This window comes from Aethina tumida, chromosome 1 (genome assembly GCF_024364675.1).
Source record: "Aethina tumida isolate Nest 87 chromosome 1, icAetTumi1.1, whole genome shotgun sequence".
In the NCBI taxonomy this organism is placed as follows: Eukaryota; Metazoa; Arthropoda; class Insecta; order Coleoptera; family Nitidulidae; genus Aethina; species Aethina tumida.
In genome coordinates this window covers 38,566,183-38,589,143 of record NC_065435.1, presented here as the reverse complement: position 1 = coordinate 38,589,143, position 22,961 = coordinate 38,566,183, and the positions used below count along the sequence as shown (strand labels likewise).

The following is a 22,961-nucleotide window of genomic DNA, read 5'->3' as shown; positions in this document are numbered from 1 at the left end:
AATTATTTTAAAATTGTAATTAATACTGAAAAGTAAACAGAGATGTATACTATTTCATTATAATTATTTCTATACTTTATATAATAAAAAAATGTATAAGCTTAATTTTAAAATATCATCCATCAAAATTTAAATTTAATAAATTCTTAATTAACAAGTGGTAAACAACAGAGGTGGCTAGAAACATAGCATACTATAATATTTATTGTTAATTAGGAAATGCACACCTCTAACTAAATGCACACAAAATATTTACTTAATAATTTTAACAAAATAATTAAAATAAAATGGACAAAAAAAAACGCGAACACGTAATAAAAATAATTTTGATGAGCGAAACACAACAAATTTGAGCAAATGTATTTGAATTTTAAGTAAAAACCGTTGTTAACAATGGAACATTCTCGGCACATACGTGCAATAGACCATTTACGAATGAAATAAACAAACATGCGAGTTAGGCCGATTAACGGAAAAAATTTAGTGGGGTATAGACATAAAATGAATAAAAGCCGTTTGTTTGCCCTAAACTTTAAATTTCGAATGAAACATTTCGTTCGGGCGGCGAACGTGCGCGGCGCAAAAATAACGACCAAAAATTATACTTTCCACGATTTTCGCCAACAATTAAATACCTGCGAGTTCTCCAATAAAATTACCGCTTCGCGGAAGTTTTTTCATTTCGCTGGACGTTGTTAAAATTTTTTATTTTTTGCCTTAGTTTTTTTTTTTTTTTGCCGCTCTCTTCCTTCGAAAACTTGCCAAATTGAAATTCACATGTATCGGATGGAATTTCTCATTTATCTGCGGATGTTATTGAAGCGGTTTCTCAGAAATGCTCTTTGCCCGCACTGTTCTTTTTAACTTTACGTTTATTTTACATGTGCACAGCGACCATACAGATTTTATTGATGTATCAGTGTATCAACGAACTGCTTTCCGAGTTTATCTGCTTATAAATATTTCAGACTTTGGGACAATAAATTGCCCTTCTTCAGGTTTCTATCGATTATTCGACGAATCCTGCAACACGTTACCTCCAGAAAATATTTACAAACGTTCTCATTAATATTGCTATGTCTGATATTAAAATAATGGGTGTCTACATTTGTTTCAATTATTTATCAATCTTTTATTTTTATGTCTACATATAAAAAAGTATTAATAGTAGTAATAAATTTAACATAGTAATCGTCTAAAGCTTAAAATATTGAAATAATATTACATTTATTAAAGTATAAGATCATATCAATCTCTTGATATACCATTTCGTTCTCCTGATAATTTATTATAATTATTATCTATTGTAAATTTTGTGCGTCCTTTTTAAAGTCCAGCTGTTGATTAAAACAAATATTTTTGTTATTATTGTACAAATTTGAAATGTGTTTGTCTTCGTTATCTTGCTGAAATGTTTAGTTAAGCCGCAATTCTTCTTCCAATACTGATGTATCGATTTTACCTTCAATTAATGTAATTATATTTCTCCATACTTAATTACGTGAATCAGTTAGTAATTTGCATGGCTAGTATAGTCTGTAAATCGCTTTCACCACCTTTAAGAAAACGATTTTACATCCACCAATTTTGAAAAACTGTCCTAATTTTAAAAAATGGTGTGCATCAATATTTCAAAAATGGCGAATGCGCATAAATATATTAAAAATGGTGAAGGCGCATCGGCGGTTTTTGAAAAATGGTGAATGCGCAGTAATTGCAGAAACATTTGGAAATTGGAATTTGTTGCATTTATTGCCATAATTTGTTACAAGTTACAACATCTTAAACATTTTTTATTTGAACAATTTCTAAATTCTTAGACAAAGCTTAGTAAATCTGGCTAATATATAAATTTATTCCACAACATTCATAATATGTTAATGGATATTTTCGTTTATTTTCTCCATTGTTTCACCAACAGTAGGCTTTCAATAAATGTTGCTCGTGTCCAAATTTAGGTTGATCATTGACCACACATTGAAGCTTAAACACGTATTGTTAGACTAGGTTTTAAACAGATTCTAACACCGCAGTTTAAGTGTGCAATTCGTGCCATCCACATTTCGCCAGAGTAAAACTGGCGTCGTTCAGGTAATTGTTCCACAACCTAAAGACGGTCGGCCCACGGTCGATCATTATCATGAAAACACAAATAGCGAACAGCACATTACGGTTACACTCGGAACGTTTTTACGGATCGACGTGTGTTTATTTTTGTTCCGCCGCTAATTGCTGATTTTATCTCATTAAAATCTGAATTGAAACTGTGGAATACTGAAATAGATTATCGGCCCGTTTCGGACTTTTGATGGCTGTTTATTTTGTAGCATTTTACGCTATTTTCTGATTTAGCTCTTGGTAAATTGCATCAGATTACACACTACAGACACAGTGGCGTCTTTTCGCACAAGCGATCGGTTGCCTAGGTAATATAAAGGGGAAGAGGAAAATAAAATTGTTTGTGAACGCGAAATATCTCCTCTCTCTCCCGCAACGATGCAAATTTAGATTGCGAAAATATTATTGATCAATATGTTAATCTGCTATGTGAAAAACACCATTTTACCATTTTACTTGTAGGATTGACATTCGATTAGGTGCCTTTCAAAATTTGCTTTTACAAGCTCTATTAAATTTATTCCTTTTTTTATAGGGCACCAAGTTTAATTCTCTTGTTTTAAATAAATTACTGTAATTTATTCGAGATACTTATTTCTGAGACTGCTTATAAGGATAATAAGGGATAAATTTGATTGAAATCTTATTGCAAAAAATGCTTAAATAACATTTTTCCAGTTATATAATAATTTAAACTCTAGACTTTATTTTTCGAAATTTGTCAGATGCCAATTTGATATATCAATATTGTTTAAGAAAATCGACGTTTTGGAAAAATTGAGGTCTTGATGTGCGCAGAACTTGGCAAAATGCCGATGATTTTGTGAAAGATGGAATGAAATTTGTCAAATCAATATTCATTTGGGATGTTGTGTCACGTTTTGGGTGTTCCAAGTCGAAAAAAAACTTTTAACAGGCATAATATTGTCCGAAGTAGTGCTCCAAATAATAAAACTTCGTCTAAACAGCGAGTTTATTGAAATCTGATACAGTTTTGTTGACGGTTTCTATCCCCCCAGTTTTACTGAAGTTTCTTCCCGAAGTTGTTTATGGGCACGACAGTGATTTACAACTTATATTGATATTGTTCGAAACCAAAGAGTATGAAAGAGAATAGAAAGCAGAATCCCCGGCAAATAACACTTTTCGTTGAATAAAATGCGTGCAAAGGTTGCGATATATATATATTTTTTTTCGGCTTTCGCTCAAGCTACATGTAAGCCTCGTGTAATATTTTAAATGTGTACAAGGTTTATCTTTGTGGTTTGCGGTTTACATATATTAAATTTATGACAGATGAAAAATTCGCGTACATTTAACCTTATATGAAATATTTTAGTCTTATTTTTCATCACGAGATTTGCATCGCCGCACAAATCGCCGCGTTATAAACAGTTTTTGTTCAATAAAACAATACACACACGCACACAGTCACACAAAACACACCGAAAAATACGGAGTAAGTTGAATTAAACCGGCAAAATTTAAATGGAAATCAGGAATTCAGCGTACGTGTATCTCTGTCCATTGGTTTTCGTGCAACGACCACAGCCTTCACATTCTGGTTTTAGTGTTTTCATGGATAAGCCTAGAATGGCCAATTAGTAGAGCCAAGTTCGTTCTAGTTGATGTCATGTGGATAATGAGCATCGGTTCGGCAATGATTTCTCGAATTAATAATTTTCACGGCGTTTTACTATTGTAAAATTAAATTCCTTCACTTAGTTTATTGTTAAAGAAACATCCATTAAATTCGTCGATTTACCTTCTAATTTGAGACACTTTTCAGAAATGAAATGGTTGATAATTGTTTCAAAACGTAGTTAAGGATTTACTACCATGCTGGAAGCTGTAATTGATGATAAACTCTTTTTATATATCTTTGACTGTTTCACCGATAAAGTCTATACATTTTTTGTTTAATGGTATACATAATTTTGTTTCACTCAGTACAAACATAACTGACATTATTTTGTGTATTTTGAACTTGTCTAAATTGGTAGAGATTTTTGTTTAAATGCTACCATCAATAATTTAAACTACTGATTTTTTAAAGTTGAAAATATTCAAATAATATTATTGTCCAAAATAAAACATATTGAAAATATTCAATCTAATTCATTTTAAATAATCAAATTATTCATTTCAATGTAATATAATAAATACATTTCCATATGTTTTAATTTTCACAATTATGATATCTAACCTTTTCTAAAATTTGTTGCTTAAAATAAATATTTTTGTTGTATAAATGTCCATTTTAACCACAATTCTTGTTCCAATGTACACCTTATTATCGATTTTACTTTCAATTAATGCAATTAGACTGGTGCTAGATAATCTTAATAGTTCTCCATTGTATAAATTAATTGCTTCAATATCTCTAGATTGCAGCGCATTCACCACTTTTTTAAAAATAATGCGCATCCACCATTTTTGTATATCTAATTGTCTACAAATATTTTGTGACAATTTACTTCATGTCTTACCAGAGATTTGTATCTGTTACAATTTGTAACATTGTTAACAAGATTCTAAATTTTTGTTTAAAATGTTCAGACAACACTTCATGTCCTTAATAAATATAATCAATTTCTAAATTTATACCACAACTGTATCAAAGAATATTATTAGAATATGTATGTGTATTTTGTTTATTGTTTCAACCACAGTAGACTTTTAATAAATGTTTGTCCTGTTCAAATTAAGGTTGCACATTTCCATATTCCATATTTTCAACCTTAAATTCGCATTTTTTGTTAAGCTTTAAATAAATTCTAACACAGTGGTTTAAATATACAATTCTATTAAAACTACTATACTATTATAAGTGATATAATATGTCCTTAAAAATACATTTCTTTGACTCTTATCAAGATTATTTTCTTCCTAATGAGCAAAATTTAATTACTATGGAATTAAGTTATCAGAAATGTTGAACACACACACACACACACATACACCCTTTTCTCAGTGAATTATGTTGTACTATAACATTTTTTATTTTTTAGCTCCTGTTAAAATATTTAATGGTTATGCTTATTACAAAAGCAATCAAAATAATAATGTAACCCAACTAGTGCAAACACAAGCACAATTTACGAAACGAATTCACGTTGCCTCATGTAAATTTTGATGAATTCGTAGTTCAGTTAATATTCATGAAATTCCGCATATTTTTGTTTAAGAACGGAATAAAAATATATTGAGATAAATATTTTGCTTTACGTTCGAGGAAAGCAATTTACGAACCGTGTCTTGGAACTTGTGATTAATGCATTGTGATTTAAAAATTATTCTGCACCAGACAAAACACCGGTGCATGGATAATTTGTTTCCGTTTTGTTTTTTGTGTGAAATTAAATTTTGCACTCGTCTAAATTGGTAGAAAGATTTTATTTATTTATTTATTTATTTATTTTTTGCGAACGCTGCCTGCCATCAGTTTTGTTTGCTATGAAAATAGAAGTGGATGCATTTTATTAATATAATTAATTATTCAAACAGCAACTCACTCGGTGGAATATTAAGTTGGAGAGTTCGCATTGTGCCTACTTCACCGCAACTCGAATAATTATAAGTAGGAATATAATTTAATTAAAATTAAAGAAAACCGAACTCCATCCGGTCGCGGCCATTTAAAATCCTTAATTGAAATCTGCGTTAAGAATTTTCCTTTCTCGTAAATAATTAACGAAATCACTTAACCCAAATTCGTGTAAATATCGATCACAGGCTGTTTAGTAAACATGGGCACGTTCGAATCGTGGAATTCCTGCGGATATTTTATCTATTTTTACTCACTTCATGGCGGGGACGGTTCATTATCATTTGGGGATCCGGGAGTTAAACTACGCACTAATGACTTGAAAACAGATCTTTGCGCATTTAAACGACGGTAAAACAGATACATTTTAATTTAATTACCTCATCTCGAATATAAGTCAGCAAATTTACCTTAGTTTTAATTAAGCACGAGGAATTACGGGAGTTTATTTAATTGAATAATGTCCACTATTAGCGTTATGCGTTTTTTCCACTCTCCGAGACCGCTTTTTAAAATTAATTCAACTTCGTAATTTACGGAAGATAAGAATTTTCAAACGGGATATAATTAAAAAATTTACATAAAGTCCCGAATTTAATGTATGTACAGTTGGGAACCAATTATGTATTTCAATTAAACTAGTTTATACAAGAAATAAACGCATCACGTATCACAGAAAAACTTTAAATGTAATTCGAAAATGTTTTGAAAGTTAGCTCTCGTTTATTGAATTATAGGCAAAAGTAATTTCTGAAAATTAAATCTGTATTTTGATATTTTATTCCGGTATTCAATTTTTTTACATCGTAAGTAAGAAAAGTTAGAGAGGCATTTTTAATATGACGTCATAACTATTATCAGTAATCTAATAACATAAAAAAAATATTTTTTTTGTTTCCTTATCTATATTTTCTAGCTAGCAGACAAAAATGAATTCTTTCTTTATTTGAATGTACAGAGGACTATTTTATGAACATTTTGATAACATGGACATGCATCTAGTATCTCGTATAAGATAAATATGACCACTTTATTGAAACAACATCATACTGCTTTTCGAACATTTGCTTATGTTGTCCTGAAACTAAATCATATAAAAATTTTTCTTTATACATGTAAATTTATCCTTTTTTACATTTTCAAGGAATGTTTATTACTTGTTCTACTTTCTTTGTCACTGAAATTATTATCAGATCTAAGTTCATGAACATACAAGACTTTTTGTTTTAACACCCTCAAGTAGGTAAATTTATGTCATTTATATAGACTAGTACTAGATAATATAATCACAATATTTCTCTATTGTATAAATTAACTACTTCAATATCTCTAGATTGAAGCGCATCCACCATTTTTTTCAAAACGAGGCGCATCCACCATTTTTAATAGCTAAGAAATTTTTGGTAAAAATAATAGTTGGCACCCATTTACTACATTTCTTACCATAGTTTGCATCTGTTACAAGTTGTAACATGTTACAATTGTATTATACTTATTTAACCTAGCCTAGGATAGTCAATGACTAGAGCCAAGTTCGCTCTAGTTGATGTCATGTGGATAATGAGAATCGGTTTGGTAATGATTCCTCGAATTAATAATTTTCACGGCGTTAGAAAATTAAATTTCTTCACTTAATTTATTGTGAAGAAAGAAATATCCATTAAATTCGTCTATTTCGCTTCTCATTTAAGACTATTACGGTTGATAATTATTTCTACTATAGTTAATAATTATTTCAAGACGTTGCTAAGGTTTTACTACCATGCTAGAAGCTGTAAATGATGATAAACTATTTTTATATATCTTTAATTGTTTCACAGATAATAAACAAAATTGGCATTTGACAAATTTCGAAAAATAAAGTCTATACATTTTTTATTTAATGATTTTAATTTCACTCAGTACAAACATATCTGACATTATTTTGTGTATTTTGCTTTTGTCTAAAATGGTTTAGATTTTTTTTCAAATGTTACCACCAATAATTTAAAATACTGATTTGTCTAGAGTTGCAAAACACATTAAATTTATTTCATCAAGAAGTATGAAATTATTCATTTCAATGTAGTATAACTACATTTACTACATTTCTTACCATAGTTTGCACCTATTATTATTATTGTTATAACTAACATGCTACAATTACAATTTTTATCCTTATTTGAAAAATTTCTAAAACTTCGTGTCCTTAATAAACCTAATCAATTTCTGAATTTATACCACAACTTTTATAAAACATCAAAGAATTTTATTAGAATATGTTTGTGTATTTTCTCATTTGTTTCATCTACAGTAGATTTTTAACAAATGTTTGTCCTCTTCAAATTAAGCACATTGCCCATATTTTCAACATTAAATGAGTTTTAACACCCTTAAATAGGTAAATTTATGTAAAAATATGACGAATTTATACAGAAATTTAATGAAAATAACCCACGACCTTGCTTGTCATTTAAGGTTATTGTTCATAATATTATGGAAAGGGTTGTTAATTATGCAAAGAATTATTAAGAACTGGCTACTTTTCAAAGTACTATACTAGATGTTATAGTGAAGGATGTATTTGAAATGCGTGGAAATAGTATTTGAGATATTCTAAATACGTCTTTACCATTAAAGTTGAAAATTTCTCTTATACTTTCGATGCAAAAAGTTTTTAATTCTTTGTTATGTAGTGACCACAAACTTTAAAGTAATTAACTGCAAATCAGGAGTTGTTTGTCATCTATAAATGGATCTGTGCCAATAGCTGAAGCATAAATATGAATAAATCTAAATGTATTTTAATAGATAAACCTTATAAATTATAAATATATAAGGTTATATATGGATCTTAAAATCTATATTAATGATATGGAACTTGAAAATTTAACAGAAATTAAATAGCTACGTGTGATTATAGATAACAAATTAAATTTTAAACGTCATTATAATTTCCAAAAACTCAATTTAAATTTAAACAGGAGAATATTAATTTATAAGGCAATCATTAATCTTCATTATTGTGCTTCAGTTTTATTTAATTGTAACATGAATGAATTAAATCAATTTCAGGAAACACAAAATAAATGGTTGAGGATAACACTGAAGGCCAAGGAAGGACTACAATTTTCATAAACATAATATCTAGCTGTGCTAACTTTAAAAGACCATTAAGATTATCGGATTCTGCGCAAAATTTTATCCTAGTAAATTTATGAACTAGTGTAATTTGTCACAATTACGGTGGTTTAGTATTTACAGTATTCAATTAAATTTATTAGGTCTTTTTGTGGGAAAACCGATACATAAACGGAATAATTGAACGTAGTTTAGGGGGAAGAGACACAGTTTGCGAGGCATGGAAGTGTTTTTACTTGTGTGCCCGCAAACTGGTCCGTTTTATAATGAATTCGGAACTTGGCAGACGCACCACCACAATAAATTGGCCTTGGCAAAACGGAATCCGAAATCCTCCGGTATTAATCCACTTTATTTACTTCCCGCAAAGTTTCATCCCCCTCTTTTTTTATGAGTATTTACCTTTTCAATTCTAATCTTAACTTTTAATTTCGATCTACTCGAAGGAACTTTCACGGCGAAACTTTTTCTTCTGCTTTCTTTCATTCGGGTCAACTTATAGGCTTTTGGTTTGCATAGTGGCCGATGATAAAAACTTTTTTTAACATTTTAAAACGACTCGGACATATCGGGTTTATAAAACTAATCTTGGCGTTTCCAGTTATTTATTAAAGTGTAAACGCGTGAAGAATAATTACGTGGATTGATCGAGTGTTGGCGTGAAAAAAATTGGGTGTCTTCATTGGGGTTGGAGAGAATTGAAAAATGCTTTTATCGTAAATGAAGCATACCAATTTAATCGTGAATATATTGAACGTAGATGGGATACTAAATTACCTTACATATTTATTGCAACACACCTTGCTTTAACACGCATTGTAAATGTGTTATTTATTACCAGGGAAATAACCGTCTGTGGATGCTCCCATAAATTTAATGTCTTTGAGATTATTTACATTCATGGTTATAAATCATTTTATTATACTCCTTTTCTGCATGTTACATCTTACAGATGATAATATTATTATGTATCATATTTTTACTGTCACACATATTGACTTTTGATTACGGAAAGTTGCACTTTTCTTTCTTGTTTTTTTTTTAGGTGCAAACGACAAATTACTCTAAAGTATACAAATGATTTGAATGTTTGTTTGGCAAAATCGGTTAATTAGATCTCGAGATATAAGCAAAATTATCGAAGTAATTGAAAATTTATTGTTCCCAAAAGTTTTTACAAAAAAATTAAGTGAGATTTTTAAGTTAAGTTTAAAGTAGAAAAGTTATAAAGAAACATAAAGAGCAATATTTTTTTTTCCAATTTGTAAAGTAGTGCTGTAATTTTAAGCGTGAAGTTGATAAAAGTCTGTGGCTAATTATGGTTTTATTGCACTTTGCTCTCGTGTCTATTTTTTTTTTTTTTTTGCAAATTAATCAGCTCGCGTCTCCAGCGAATAATACCCGTATATGTAGTTGCAAATTAAATTTGATTAGCGTAGAATAACATTTGCACGTAACAAGTAGACCGGCGGTTTTAACTTATTTTCCGGATAACTTTCCCGAAGGTAATGAATTATTAATCAGACGCCACAAAAGTGTTTTCCCATGAATGAACATTATTTTATCCGCTATTTTCTGAAATAAACTTTTGTCATTATACTCGGTAATTACAACATAATTTATACAAAGAACTTTTTTTTATATAAGTTGCACAACATTTTAATTGGCGATTTTTATTAGTTTAAGTGGCGGTTTTGTTTGTGGCGGGTTACGAACACTCGAAATCGCAAATTATTAAAGGAAAATTATATTCTATAATATATTTATTCTAGTTACCAGTTTAATAGAACAACTTTAAGCCACGTCAGCCAGTTTTATGTCTCGAAGTTTGCTCGAATTTTCCCCGTCTTCCAGGCATTGTTAGAAAATGCATGTGAAAACGGAAAACGGCAGAATATTCGCCACGAAATTTATTCTCTCTAAACTACACCATAATATATCGTCTTAATGGGCACGAATATCTAATTATCTTGTTTTTCTTTTAAAGCCATTAACACTATTTATTTTATTTTATTTGACTATTTTAGTGTGCTATCATTTTTGTTTATGCATGTAGTTACGTAGTTTTCATGGAATTCGTTTAGGAATTTTCAATAAATATATGAGAACGTGTAAACAATTAATTTGCTTGTCGCATCCACCATTTTTAAAAGTGGTAAAAACAATAACATATTGAAAATATTTTTAAATCCTTTTAATCTAATTATTCAGTTCAAAAGAAAATATATTTTGATATATTTTAATTTTTATAATTAGTTTAACATCACATAAATCTGTTAATATGTTTTTTCATTCGCAATTTTGCAGCAATTTTGTGCTGCCTTTTTAAAATTCAACTCTTGATTAAAACAAATATTTTTGTTATTATTGTGCAAACTTGAAATGTGTTTGTCTTCATTATCTTGCTGAAATGTACATTTTAACCACAATTTTTCACCCAATATTGATATACGCTTTATTATAGATTTTACCTTCAATTAATGCAGATTATCATAATATTTCTTCGTGCTTAATTGTACGAATTAAATATTTTGAATCTTAGCTTTGGCTTTAATAATTTTCTGGGTTTAATACTAATTAACACCAAAGAGTATTTCTGTGGCTTTGTAATTTTTATCAATTCGACATTGGAGTCCAATGATTGTATCTGACACTGAACAGACTCTGTTCGTTTTTAATTCGTTGTTAGAATATGCATGTGTACACGGAAAATGGCAAAATATTCGCTACGAAATTTATTATCTCTAAACTACACCATAATATATCGTCTTAATGGGCACAAATATCTAATTATCTTGTTTTTCTTTTAAAGCCATTAACTCTATTTATTTTATTTTATTTGGGTACTTTAGTGTGTTATCTTTTTTTTTATATATGTAGTTATGTAGTTTTCATGGAATTCGTTTACGAATTTTGAACAAAAGTGGAAAACATTTTTAAACAGAGGTCGAAATAAAATATATTAAAAATATTTTTAAATCTATTTAATCTAATTATTCAGTTCAAAAGACCTATAGTAGAGAAAATACATTTCCATATATTTTAATTTTTATAATTAGTTTAATAAATAAATATGTTAATATGTTTTTTCATACTTCAAAGTTTACTTATTAAAATCCAACTGTTGATTAAAATATATAAAATATAATTTATTTTTTTTTTATTATTGTGCAAATTTGAAATGTGTTTGTCTGCATTATTTTGCTTAAATGTACATTTTAGCCACAATTCTTCTTCCAATATTGATGTATACTTTATTAACGATTTTACCTTCAATTAATGTAATCAGACCAGTGCCAGATAACCATAATATTTCTCCTCATTTAATTATGTGAAGCAGTCAATCATTTTCAGGGCTGATAACTAGTACAGTCTGTAAATCGCTTTCTTAAAGCTGGTGTATGTGCATCAATATATTAAAAATGGTAAATTCGCACCAATATATTAAAAATAGTGAATGCTCATCAAGATATTAGAAATGGTAAATGCACATCACTGATATATTGAGAAAATGGTGAATGCGCTACGCTGGTGTTGCAGAAACATTTGAAAATTGATAAATGCAAGAATTAACACCTATTTGTTGCATTTCTTACCACAGTTTTTTACAAGTTATAACATGTTAATTTTTTCTTATTTGAACAATTTCTAAATTTTTAGACAAAGCATAATAAATCTGGCCAATACATAAATTTATTCCACAATATTTGTAATCTGTCAATGGATATTTTTCTTTATTTTCCCCATTGCTTCACCTACAGTAAGCTTTTAATAAATGTTTCTCGTTTCCAAATTTAGGTTGAGCATTTACCACATATTCAAGCTTAAATACGTATTGTTCTACTAGGTTCTAAACAGCTTCTAACTCCGTGGTTTAAGTGTGCAGTTTTCACCCAATATTTATATACGCTTTATTATCGATTTTACCTTCAATTAATGCAGATTATCATAATATTTCTTCGTGCTTAATTGTACGAATTAAATACTTTGTATCGTTGCTTTGGCTTTAATAATTTTGGCTTAATACTAATTAACACATACCAGGTACTCGACTTTCATATTCTTGAACAAACTGCCAAAGAGTATTTCTGTGACACTTTGTTATTTTTACCAATTGGACTACCAACTGAACCATTTTATATTAATTGGCGTCCAATGATTGTAACTATCTGACACTGAACAGACTCCGTTTGTTTTTAATTCATTGTTTATTCGAAGTTTTTCTCAGACCCTCTTGATATATACGTTTAATTAATCTGTCCGTAAGTCGTGCAATTTTTCTCAGTCTACGGCTTTTAAATTGAATCATCAACAGTTCCTTTAACTCTAAATCGTTTAACTACTTTACACTTTGTCTCACTTGGCAGTTCGGATACGCGCACCACATTGAAGGGGCATATTCCTGATGCAAAAGTAGATATTTAAAATGACGATAAAAAAAAAAAAAAAAAAATGAGAAGAGTTTGACACCTAATCTGACCTCTAGGATTAAAGAAGCTTTATTTATCGGTACAAAGTTTTTACTTAATACTTGAAAGTACTACGCATATTATATTTATATAATGAATATTTTATTAATAAATGGTAACGGAGTGGCCGGATTATTTTTATTTTATATGACGTTAATTACGAAGAGAATTTCTACCAGTGTAAATATATATTTATAAATGTTTTCATACTTTTGCCCGCCACTTTATATCGAGATAAATATTTTGCTTGTGATTAATGCACAGTAATTTACAAATTATTCCGCGTCACACCGTGCAATTTCAGCGTGCTTCATAAAATTGTTTTATATGGCAGATTAATTTTGCCGTGTTTACAAAAGTATATTTATTGGTTATTTTAACTTTCGCAGTTCGCCCCGAATTATCGCGTCTCAACAATCCTTAAATCCATATTATCATTTCGGTTGAATCTTTTACACGTTATTTACTTAGTTGGAGTAGTTCTGCGTACGCCGAACGAGCTCGTAACTTATCCGGAACGGCATAAAAAAAGAAGACGATTGCTTGAATACATCAATGTAACACATCTGTAGAACGATCCAAACAATTTAGCGAAACGTTTCGAATGGAAAACGGAGAGTTTAAGTTTAATCTCGCAATTAGACCATCAGCCATACAAATGGCTTCGATGTTTTATTATTTTAAGCGTAACATATTGAGACGTAAGTTGCCCCCGTTCTCGGGGCCATTATCCTGAATCCCATTTAGTATTCCGACTGTTGGGGTTTAACCGTCTAATGCATTCACTTTTTCCTAGTGTTTTAAGTTGAGACGTGCACTAAATACTCTATTCCTGCGGAGCAGTCGGCAATCGTTCTTGCATGGCTTCATCAAAGACGGCGGGGACGCAAGGACGCGGGGACACCGTTGGAGAGACGTCGACTAATGAATCGCTGAATTTCCATTACCACACTCCCCCATCATTACCAGTTTGTTTCGGACGCGATGCCGCGACAATTTACGGCGGATTATACGCTTAATGACCCACGTTTTGAATATGTTACGACGACTTTTTCTACGCTCACTTGTGAGATATAATAAACGGGGGATTTGCTTAATTGACCTACTTGTTACACGCACCCACGGGTTATCGGTACTGATTTTATTATCACTAGCCTTTACTTTTGTTGATAAACTTTTCTTAGATGGATGTAATGTATTCCACACAGTCAAAACAGAATAATTAAACCTTTGCTTAATGTTTTACTGCTCTTAATTCATAACATGGGAATTTAATTAAAATTCAGATTTGTAACAACCCTCCTATTATATATTTACAAGTATATAATAGGAAAACAAAACAGAACAAACAAAAATATAAACGAATAATTGAATGTCATAACAAATTAAACTTATATATATATGCCAAAAAGGTTATCTTTTTACGAATATTTAAACAATATTATCAAAATTTACAATATACAGAGCAAATAATTCAGCAAGTAAAAAAACTAACAGAACTTTGGTTTGAAGTATCTTATGAGAACCAACATTTCCTGAAATTATGAGTCTGATATATTTCTGGGGCCGATTGGGTATTCTTATCGTCCCATGGCCTATGGTAAAATCTAACAAAACAAGCAGCAAGACATTTAGAAACTCGATTTATATGGGGCAGAACTCTACAATATCGGCAATAGTTCAATCACTAAAATTAAATTAATAAACTTTTTCCATAATGATACAATGGCGGAGAATCTGGAGAATCTCCTCTTTTGTTATTTTGAGGGAACTTTAACAGGCTGTTAAGTGACCAATTATGACCACATATTTTAGGAAAACACGTTTGTAATTGTACTAGCTTTTAACGATAAAATTATCAACGAAAAATGGAAAAGAAGCCAACCAAATATTATAATACGTTAAATTTTAAAAGTTGCTGCCATAATGTTTTCAATTTAAAGCCGTAACTTCTTGAATCCTGAAAAAGGACCGACATAATTATATCTCGGGTAAAAAAATACTTGATGATATCCGATCCCCGATGAAAAAGAATATTATTTTTTTCGTGTATGTGCGTATTTATTACACAAAGGAAGTGGGGCATTTGAAATTACACAAATGTTAGCATAATATGATAATATAATATTTCAAAGTGGTCCTAATGGAGTTGTGGTCGGAACACCACGAACATAAGCCACACATCCCCAATTGTTTTATTAATAAACTGAGTTTAGACAGTCGCCACTTTTTGCGTTTACGTGGTTACGAGATGCTCGCGTGTTCTGTTGTTATTTGTTTATAGTTATAATCTTTTGTTTATAACAAAAGATATTCGAAATTAATTAGTCAAAATTGACGACATTCGACCGAAGTCGACGAACGTTCAACGACATTTTTTAGCAAATTCTTATTAAAATGGACGGTCGCAAGGTACAAAAGACTAAGAATGAATCACCGAAGAGCCCACGCCCTAAGAGATCAATGAAGAGTAAGTTTTTCTATGAATATTTGAACAAAAACTGCAATTCGTAAATTTTAGGTTACTTTTTTGGCGGCATCTTTGTGACGGGTATGGCCGCTTTCTTTATTTGCTTTATTGGAAAGGTATACTCTTCCACCGAAGGAGGCTGGCTTGAATCGGTACTGCAAAAGGTAATCTTTCGTTAATCACGACGTTATTTAATCTCAATTATTTCAGATACAATAAATATTTTGTCGTTGGAAGTTTGAAGGAAAATTTGAAGTAATATGTCACTTTTTATACTAAATTTTTTATATTTCTATTTTTTCAATTTTGTACTTGCTGACCGTTGTCTGATTTGTTGATATTGTACCTTGAGTGGATAAATAAATTGCCTGTTATGTATGTTATGTCTATGTTTACAAACTAAATTATACACAAAATGTTGGCTAGTTAGGTGAGTAATGCTTCACCCCCAGTAAGCCAAACGGCATATCAAATATATTAGGATATCGGGCTCTTGATGGGTTAATTTTGCTCTATTTAATGTTAATTACGAAATACACACATGCAAATACAAATGCAAATTTCATCTAAATTTGATGTTTTTTGGTGACTTAATCAAAATTTCATGTCACTCCATAAGTTTTCAATTGGATTTAGATCCGAGACGTTACGCCGGCCAATATAAAACTTATAAATGATTATATTTGAACTTTGGACACATTCTTCGAATCATTACTATGCATAAAAATCCATGTAATTGATGTAGTGATTTATCGATTACAAATGGTTCTGTAACATCTGTCATGATATCTCTATATACAAAACTGCCGTTGTCACCAATAATAATATTATCATGCCAAGAAAAATAACCCCAAAACATAACCTTTCTTCCATCGCGTTTCAAAGTTTTTGTAGTAATTTGATTAGGGTCCAAAGATTTATTTGGAGAACGACGATAGTGTGGTTACTCTACTGAATTTGGATTCATCCCTCCAAGATACTTTACGTCAAAATTCTGGAGGATATTTTTTTATGCAAACTTTAGTTAGGTTCGAATATTCTTTTGTGATACTAATGATTTTTTTTTATGTAAATACATCCTACCAGTTTATTCACTCACACTCTATGACACAATCAATTCATGTTTTATTTGTCTAGAAGACAGGTATGAAGATGTTTTCTTACTGTATTTTCGAATGAGTTTCTTAACATTCCATAACATTGTATACCATTTATTGAGAGCATCTTAAGTAAAAGAACCTCAAATCATAACGTTTCCTCCACCGTGTTTCAAAGTCAAGTCAAGTCAAGTCAAGTCAAGTCAAGTCAACATTTATTTGGAGAACGGCAAAAGTGTGGTTACTCTACTGAATTTGGATTCATCCCTCCAAGGTACTCTTCATCAAAATTCTGTAGGATATTTTTTACGCAAACTTTAGTTTTGTTCAAATATTCTTTTGTGATACTGTTTTGTTTTTTTTTTTATTTAAATACATCCTTGCCAGTTTATTCATTCAGTCGACGTTTGAGTACTCCACTAGTCACACTCTATGGCACAATCAATTCATGTTTTATTTGTCTAGAGACAGGAGAGAATATGTTTTCTTACTGTATTTTCCAATGAGTATATGTTTTCATATTTCTTAACATTCCATAACATTGTGTACGATTTATTGTGAGCATCTTAAGTTTATAGAGATGTCAACAACATTGAGATCTTGATTTTTCATGTTAAGTACTATTACCGTTGTCTCTGGAGTGCAGAATCGATAAAGGGATAATTCGAATATTAAAAAACAATCCGATCCAATCGTTATCTAAAAATAAAGCTAACTTAGAGGAAATGGGGCTTGGTGAAATTTATTTTAGAGAATAAAGTTTGTTTGGCTAGAGACCTGTTTTCTACTAAAGATATCCTCCTTCAAAAACAAACAGTCAAATAACAAAAAACAATTGATTGTTTCTAAGAAACTTTTAAATATGCGTTGCCACCATAAATAAAAGTCTGAACATTTCCGATAATTGTCACATTGACGAGTACACAATTTTCGTAACTGCCTGCAAAAAATTAAAAAAATGGATAACGTAGAGGAACGGGAGATGGTCGAGGTGGAAGTCGCACACGGCTTCCCGCGGACAATAAAGGGAATAAAGAGTAAGTTCGAAAATCTAGTCACATTCAACACTTGTAAATCGCGAAGTTGCAGAGTATTTTTTGGGAGGCGTCGTTGGTGCGACGATTGCGACCGTCATTACCTACATGCTCACGAGAATGTTCTCCATTCCGGAGCAGGACGGATGGATCATCTCCTTTTTAAAGAAGGTAGTTGAGCAACATCAGTGACGTTTTATTAATGCCAAATTAATAGGACTCTCTTTTAGACGCAATAAATATTTGAAACATGAAGAGCAGGCGTGAAGTGTAACCAAAATTTTTTATTTTCATTTCAATCAATTTTTTAATACCACAGAAAATTTTGAAAACCCACAAAATTTTATTTCTGTACTCGTCACTTTGTACTTCAAATAAATCACTTGTAATTACATCCAGCTTTTTATTGTGTCTATGGCACGACGTTGGGGGTCGGGTCGGGGGTAATTTTTTGATAAACTCCTGAAAGGGAAGGGAGCGGAGACGAAAAAAAGAAAAATAGGGAGCACCTATCGCAGACTGAATGAACATCATTTCATTGTGAATCGGCTTTTAATACTTAAAATTCGTAACAGCTATAATTATGCGACTGCAGAGATAGTAGATGCTTTTCAATGAGTCAATTAGAGAACAAAGCCATTTATTCGCCTGCTATTACATCCAATACTACGTAATTATACTATTTTATATTCCGCTCGGTCCTCTTTCGCATTACTTTTCATATTTGCTGCATCTGAGGAATATTATTGTGTCGCTAATGATAACAAATAAAAGATTTTATGTCTTAACTTGACGCTCGCCAACTTGCCTCATTTGTTATGGGGCTTACGAATAACGTGCCCGGCTTTGCTTCTCATGTCAAATTTATTTCGCCACTCTCTGCGTATACAAATTTCATAAAACTTTTTATACGGTTACACGTGACTTACAAATTATTGCCCAATAAAAATCGTTTTACGGCTTTATATGAACTTTTATTATGGATTATTATATTGCCGGAACGAATATCTTAATTCCACCCGCAAATATCAATTTCCATCCACTTTTCAATAAAATACTTGTAACTTTTCTTCTCCTCTTTAGATGTTTGTATTATGGAGTCGTGATAAATATTAGAAACACATTTTGCGCCGTAAAAGAAAAAGTATCAATCATGGCAAATCCCTTAAATTTTAGATTGGACCGAGAATGAAAAAGTATGTACTTTTCTGATGTTTGACAGTTCAATTAGACCCACGTCAGTGCTCGTTTCAATATTTATACGACCTAATGGCCATCACATTTGACCGTTATATTTATGCAAAAGGTTACCTTACCTTTCCACTCAAAACTACTTACGAACTTATGATACTCCTAAATAGATTTCTTTATCAGGTATGTACGGTTGAACTCCGGAGACCGAGTGTACCATAAAAATACAAAACATTTTCATGTCCCTGAAGTTAAATTATGAAACAAATAAATCGTAGATAAACATAATATAAATTGTAAATTACATTCGAAGGAAAAGAAAGTGTAAACAGATCCGTAAAAATTGTACCTTTGGGAGTTGTGTATTTCAAGCAATAAATGTTTTCAACTTGATATATTCTCCATTAGACATAATGGCTGTATTTATTCAAGGGCTTTAAATTGGCTATTAATTTTATCAGCGGACTGCTAAATATTTATAACGGGGAACAGGAAGTATTTTAATTTAATTAAAAATCAGAATACCATTACTGATTAGACACATTATAGGACTGTTATCTCTTATCCCCTTAGAACATTCCTGACGTGAAGATTAAGTTTGTTCATCAATTGTAAAACATAATTAAAAATGACACGCCCAACTTGTTCTGAAATATATATACAAAAATATAGATATAGATATATAGATACAAAAATAAATTGAGTAAGTTATCTTGTTAGGAACTAAAATAACAAGACGATTTTTATTAAAAGTAAAAATGCCTATGGTCTATTGCGTTTCGAATCTACCGGCCATCATTTTATGTTTGATGGAACTCAGATTATGTGCTTCAATCATCAATTTCATTACAAGTGATCGAAAATGTTCAGATGACTTGATACACTTTTGTTCTTGGCAGTGACGGGATTACTTGGGTTATGAGTTATGACTAACAACCAACCATTCAGTTGATAGAAATATTTGCATGAAGTCGATATTTTTAAGTATGATGAATGAAAACCTATAACTACACCAGCAACGATTGAAATCAGTTCTTCAGATAAATAAATATTAGTCGTATTGACTGGTGTCGAGTATCCAATTGATTTCAGTGGACTGATGAGTCGGTTATTCAGATCAATCGTCAGTCGAGTAGTCGGTTACTGGAATAAGTCGTTATTCACAACTCTCGACTTTAGAGAACAATTTCGTTGAAATCTTGTTTTTCTTTTAAATTTTACTATACATTATTGGTGCATTAGAAATTTTTGGAAAAGGTAAAACAACAGGTATCTAAAATTATTATATATATTACAAACCATTTTTATCATTTTTTAAAATCACATCCATCGTTTTAGAAATCAGTGCATTCGCCATTTTTAACAATCCGGTGCCTCCACCATTTTTTTTTAAAAATATGGCTGGTCGTTTACAGTGTAAATTTGTCTTTTAAAAGAGTCCCATACGGATTGAACTTAATTATAGTGTGGTGTTACCTCCATAATCATTTCCTTGAATGAGAAATGAACCGAAAAAAAATTCAAGTTTAGTAAACTTAAAAACTATTTTAAAATTTCATGTACAATTTAAGAGTGTGGAGGTATATGGGTTGTTCAATTTATTTAAACTAAGTAAAGAGGAGAAGTGTGTTGTAAAAAGGACAAATATTAATTTTAAATAGAGAGTATAACCGTTTAGTAATAATTATTGATATTGTTTCCCAATACCTGGACATAATTTTGAGTGGCAAGTAGAAATTAGATTTTAGCCATGGGCGGCAACGAGCCCGCAATATCAATTGTACCGTCGATTGGCCCCGACTCCGGCCCTCTTTTATTACCTACGGCTTTTCTACATCAATGAAAACCTGCAAGTTCATTTCCTTTTGGCTCATTTCGTATTTCTGGAAAATGCCACTCTTTTGTGACGGCACTGATTTCATTTTTAATAAAGTCATAATGCAGAGTCGCTGACCCGGCATTTCTACCGATTCCGGCTTTATATTTAATTTCTTACTTGACGAATTCCGTACGATTCAGTCGAGTGCGATTAGTTTTCTTCTAAACAAAAACCAACCAACCAGAGCGGGCGGTGTTTGTTAATGATCGAGTGGTCGCGGAACGGTGGGCATAAAAGGCGGCGATTTTACGGCATTCCAGATGGTGTTTTTATTCCAATTTCATTATGCGGGGACCGCGAAATATTAACATCTTTTAAGAATGTTGGTTATGAAGCGGGCCGGAGGAGCTGCACGCAGGCGCACCTCCACAGCATCTAGTAATTAGATGTGCATTGCATTTTTAAAGAAATCGATGCCCGTAACGAGCCGTCGCACCCTGCTTTCGTCTTACACATTCACTTGGATCGCCGCCGTGCATACGGAATGCTGCTGCTTTAAATACTTAAATACTTTATAAATCTGTCGCGGTTTGTTAGAGGCCGTCTCACCTACTGGTTGGTGCTTTAAATTTTTAACAAGGCAATTCATTTAGTTTTTGCTTTTGATGTGGCCGTGTTAGGGATGCAGATATAGTCAGATCATTTCTGAAAAGGTCTTAATAGATTTTTCAGAAGTGAAACAGTTCAAAAACTACACAAAAAGCCTATTTTCATCAATTATCAAAAACGAGTAAATAAATTCGATTTAAAACTTAGTTTTCAATAGCTCACCTGTTGTTAGTTGGATTTGTAAATTTTTAACATTAATTAATTAGTATTAAAGTTTTTAAAATCATCTATCTTCCTCTTTAGTATAACATAAAACAAATTATTTGTGAATTTATTAGCAAGCAACTCTGAAATTTGTAAAAAGTGTAAATTTTTAATAAACCAATTAAGATTAAAAGTAAGGTGTACATAATTTTAATTGGAAACTTGAGAGTTCATGAAAACTTTCTACTCCTTTTTTTCACCTGGATTGATTCAGGGATAAAATGTGTACACAACATTATTTATAGATTATTATTTTAATGTACCAGTAACCATTTTTATCATTTTTGTGAGCATCCACTATTTTTTAAATTTATGACTGGTGCTGTAAATTTGTCTTTTAAGAGGGTTCCATACGTAAAATTTGTAGAACATTCGATTAATTATTACATTTCAATTAATTAAATTATTATTTTAAAGTACCAGTAACACAACCATAAATCGACTCATGGCTTATGAAAATTTTTATACAAAATATTAAATATAATTGAATTGATTATTTTACATTACCAGTACTGATTTAAAATCTATACACATCTGAAAAATAAACAATTATCTATGTTACTAAAATGAAACTAATATAAGTAAATTGCAGACAATTTGAACACAAACATATTTTATCGTTATATTCCAAGACAGTGTTGAAGTCATGTAAATATTATAATTAGATTTTTTTTTATTTAGGATAAAGGCAAAAACTACTAAATAATAAAGGAGGTCATTAAACTTTCATGGTACCTTAAAATCTAATTAATCTAAATTAGTTGTCAAGCATACAGGATGATGTTTTCGAAAAAAAGTGAATCCGAGTAAAACAGCATTTTATTTAGTTCATGTGACCACATCCAGGAAATCAGTGTCTATGTGTGCTTATACGAAATAAATATGCTAAATTGGTTCACAAATAGCATTAGTCAAAAAATTAATTTCCCATCAAGGATTCCCCTACTTTTTCAGCTTTCCACTGTACAATTTTCAATTCCTCTGCCCTTGAAGTAGAAGATGATTGAGGAAGACATAATCTGTTTCCGAAAATTTTTGGTTTTTTGTTACTATGTATTTAGAAGTAACTCATTGTTTGTTTATTTTTAATTTTGAAATTAATTAGGTTCTTCAATTTAATAACAGTATTTCAAAAAATAATCAAAAACTCATCAATTACTCAAAGAAATAAATATATTTTAAGTAAGATAAATAATAAGTTTCAATGGCATTTGGAAATTGGA

General features: G+C 30.7%; 1 protein-coding gene and 1 long non-coding RNA gene across 3 annotated transcripts in view; both read left to right on the top strand.

Moving 5' to 3' along the window:
• Positions 1 to 22,961, top strand: part of LOC109608278 (Down syndrome cell adhesion molecule-like protein Dscam2) — an 86,078-nt gene that overhangs the window by 16,538 nt on the left and 46,579 nt on the right. The window lies entirely within an intron of this gene.
• LOC109606507 (uncharacterized) lies at positions 15,567 to 16,102 on the top strand. Of its 2 annotated transcripts, none has more exons than XR_002192092.2 (3): positions 15,567 to 15,724; positions 15,776 to 15,888; positions 15,935 to 16,102. It is a non-coding gene; the product is annotated as an uncharacterized LOC109606507 (long non-coding RNA). The 2 variants fall into 2 exon arrangements; XR_007547060.1 differs by having other exon boundaries at positions 15,568 to 15,724; positions 15,776 to 15,876.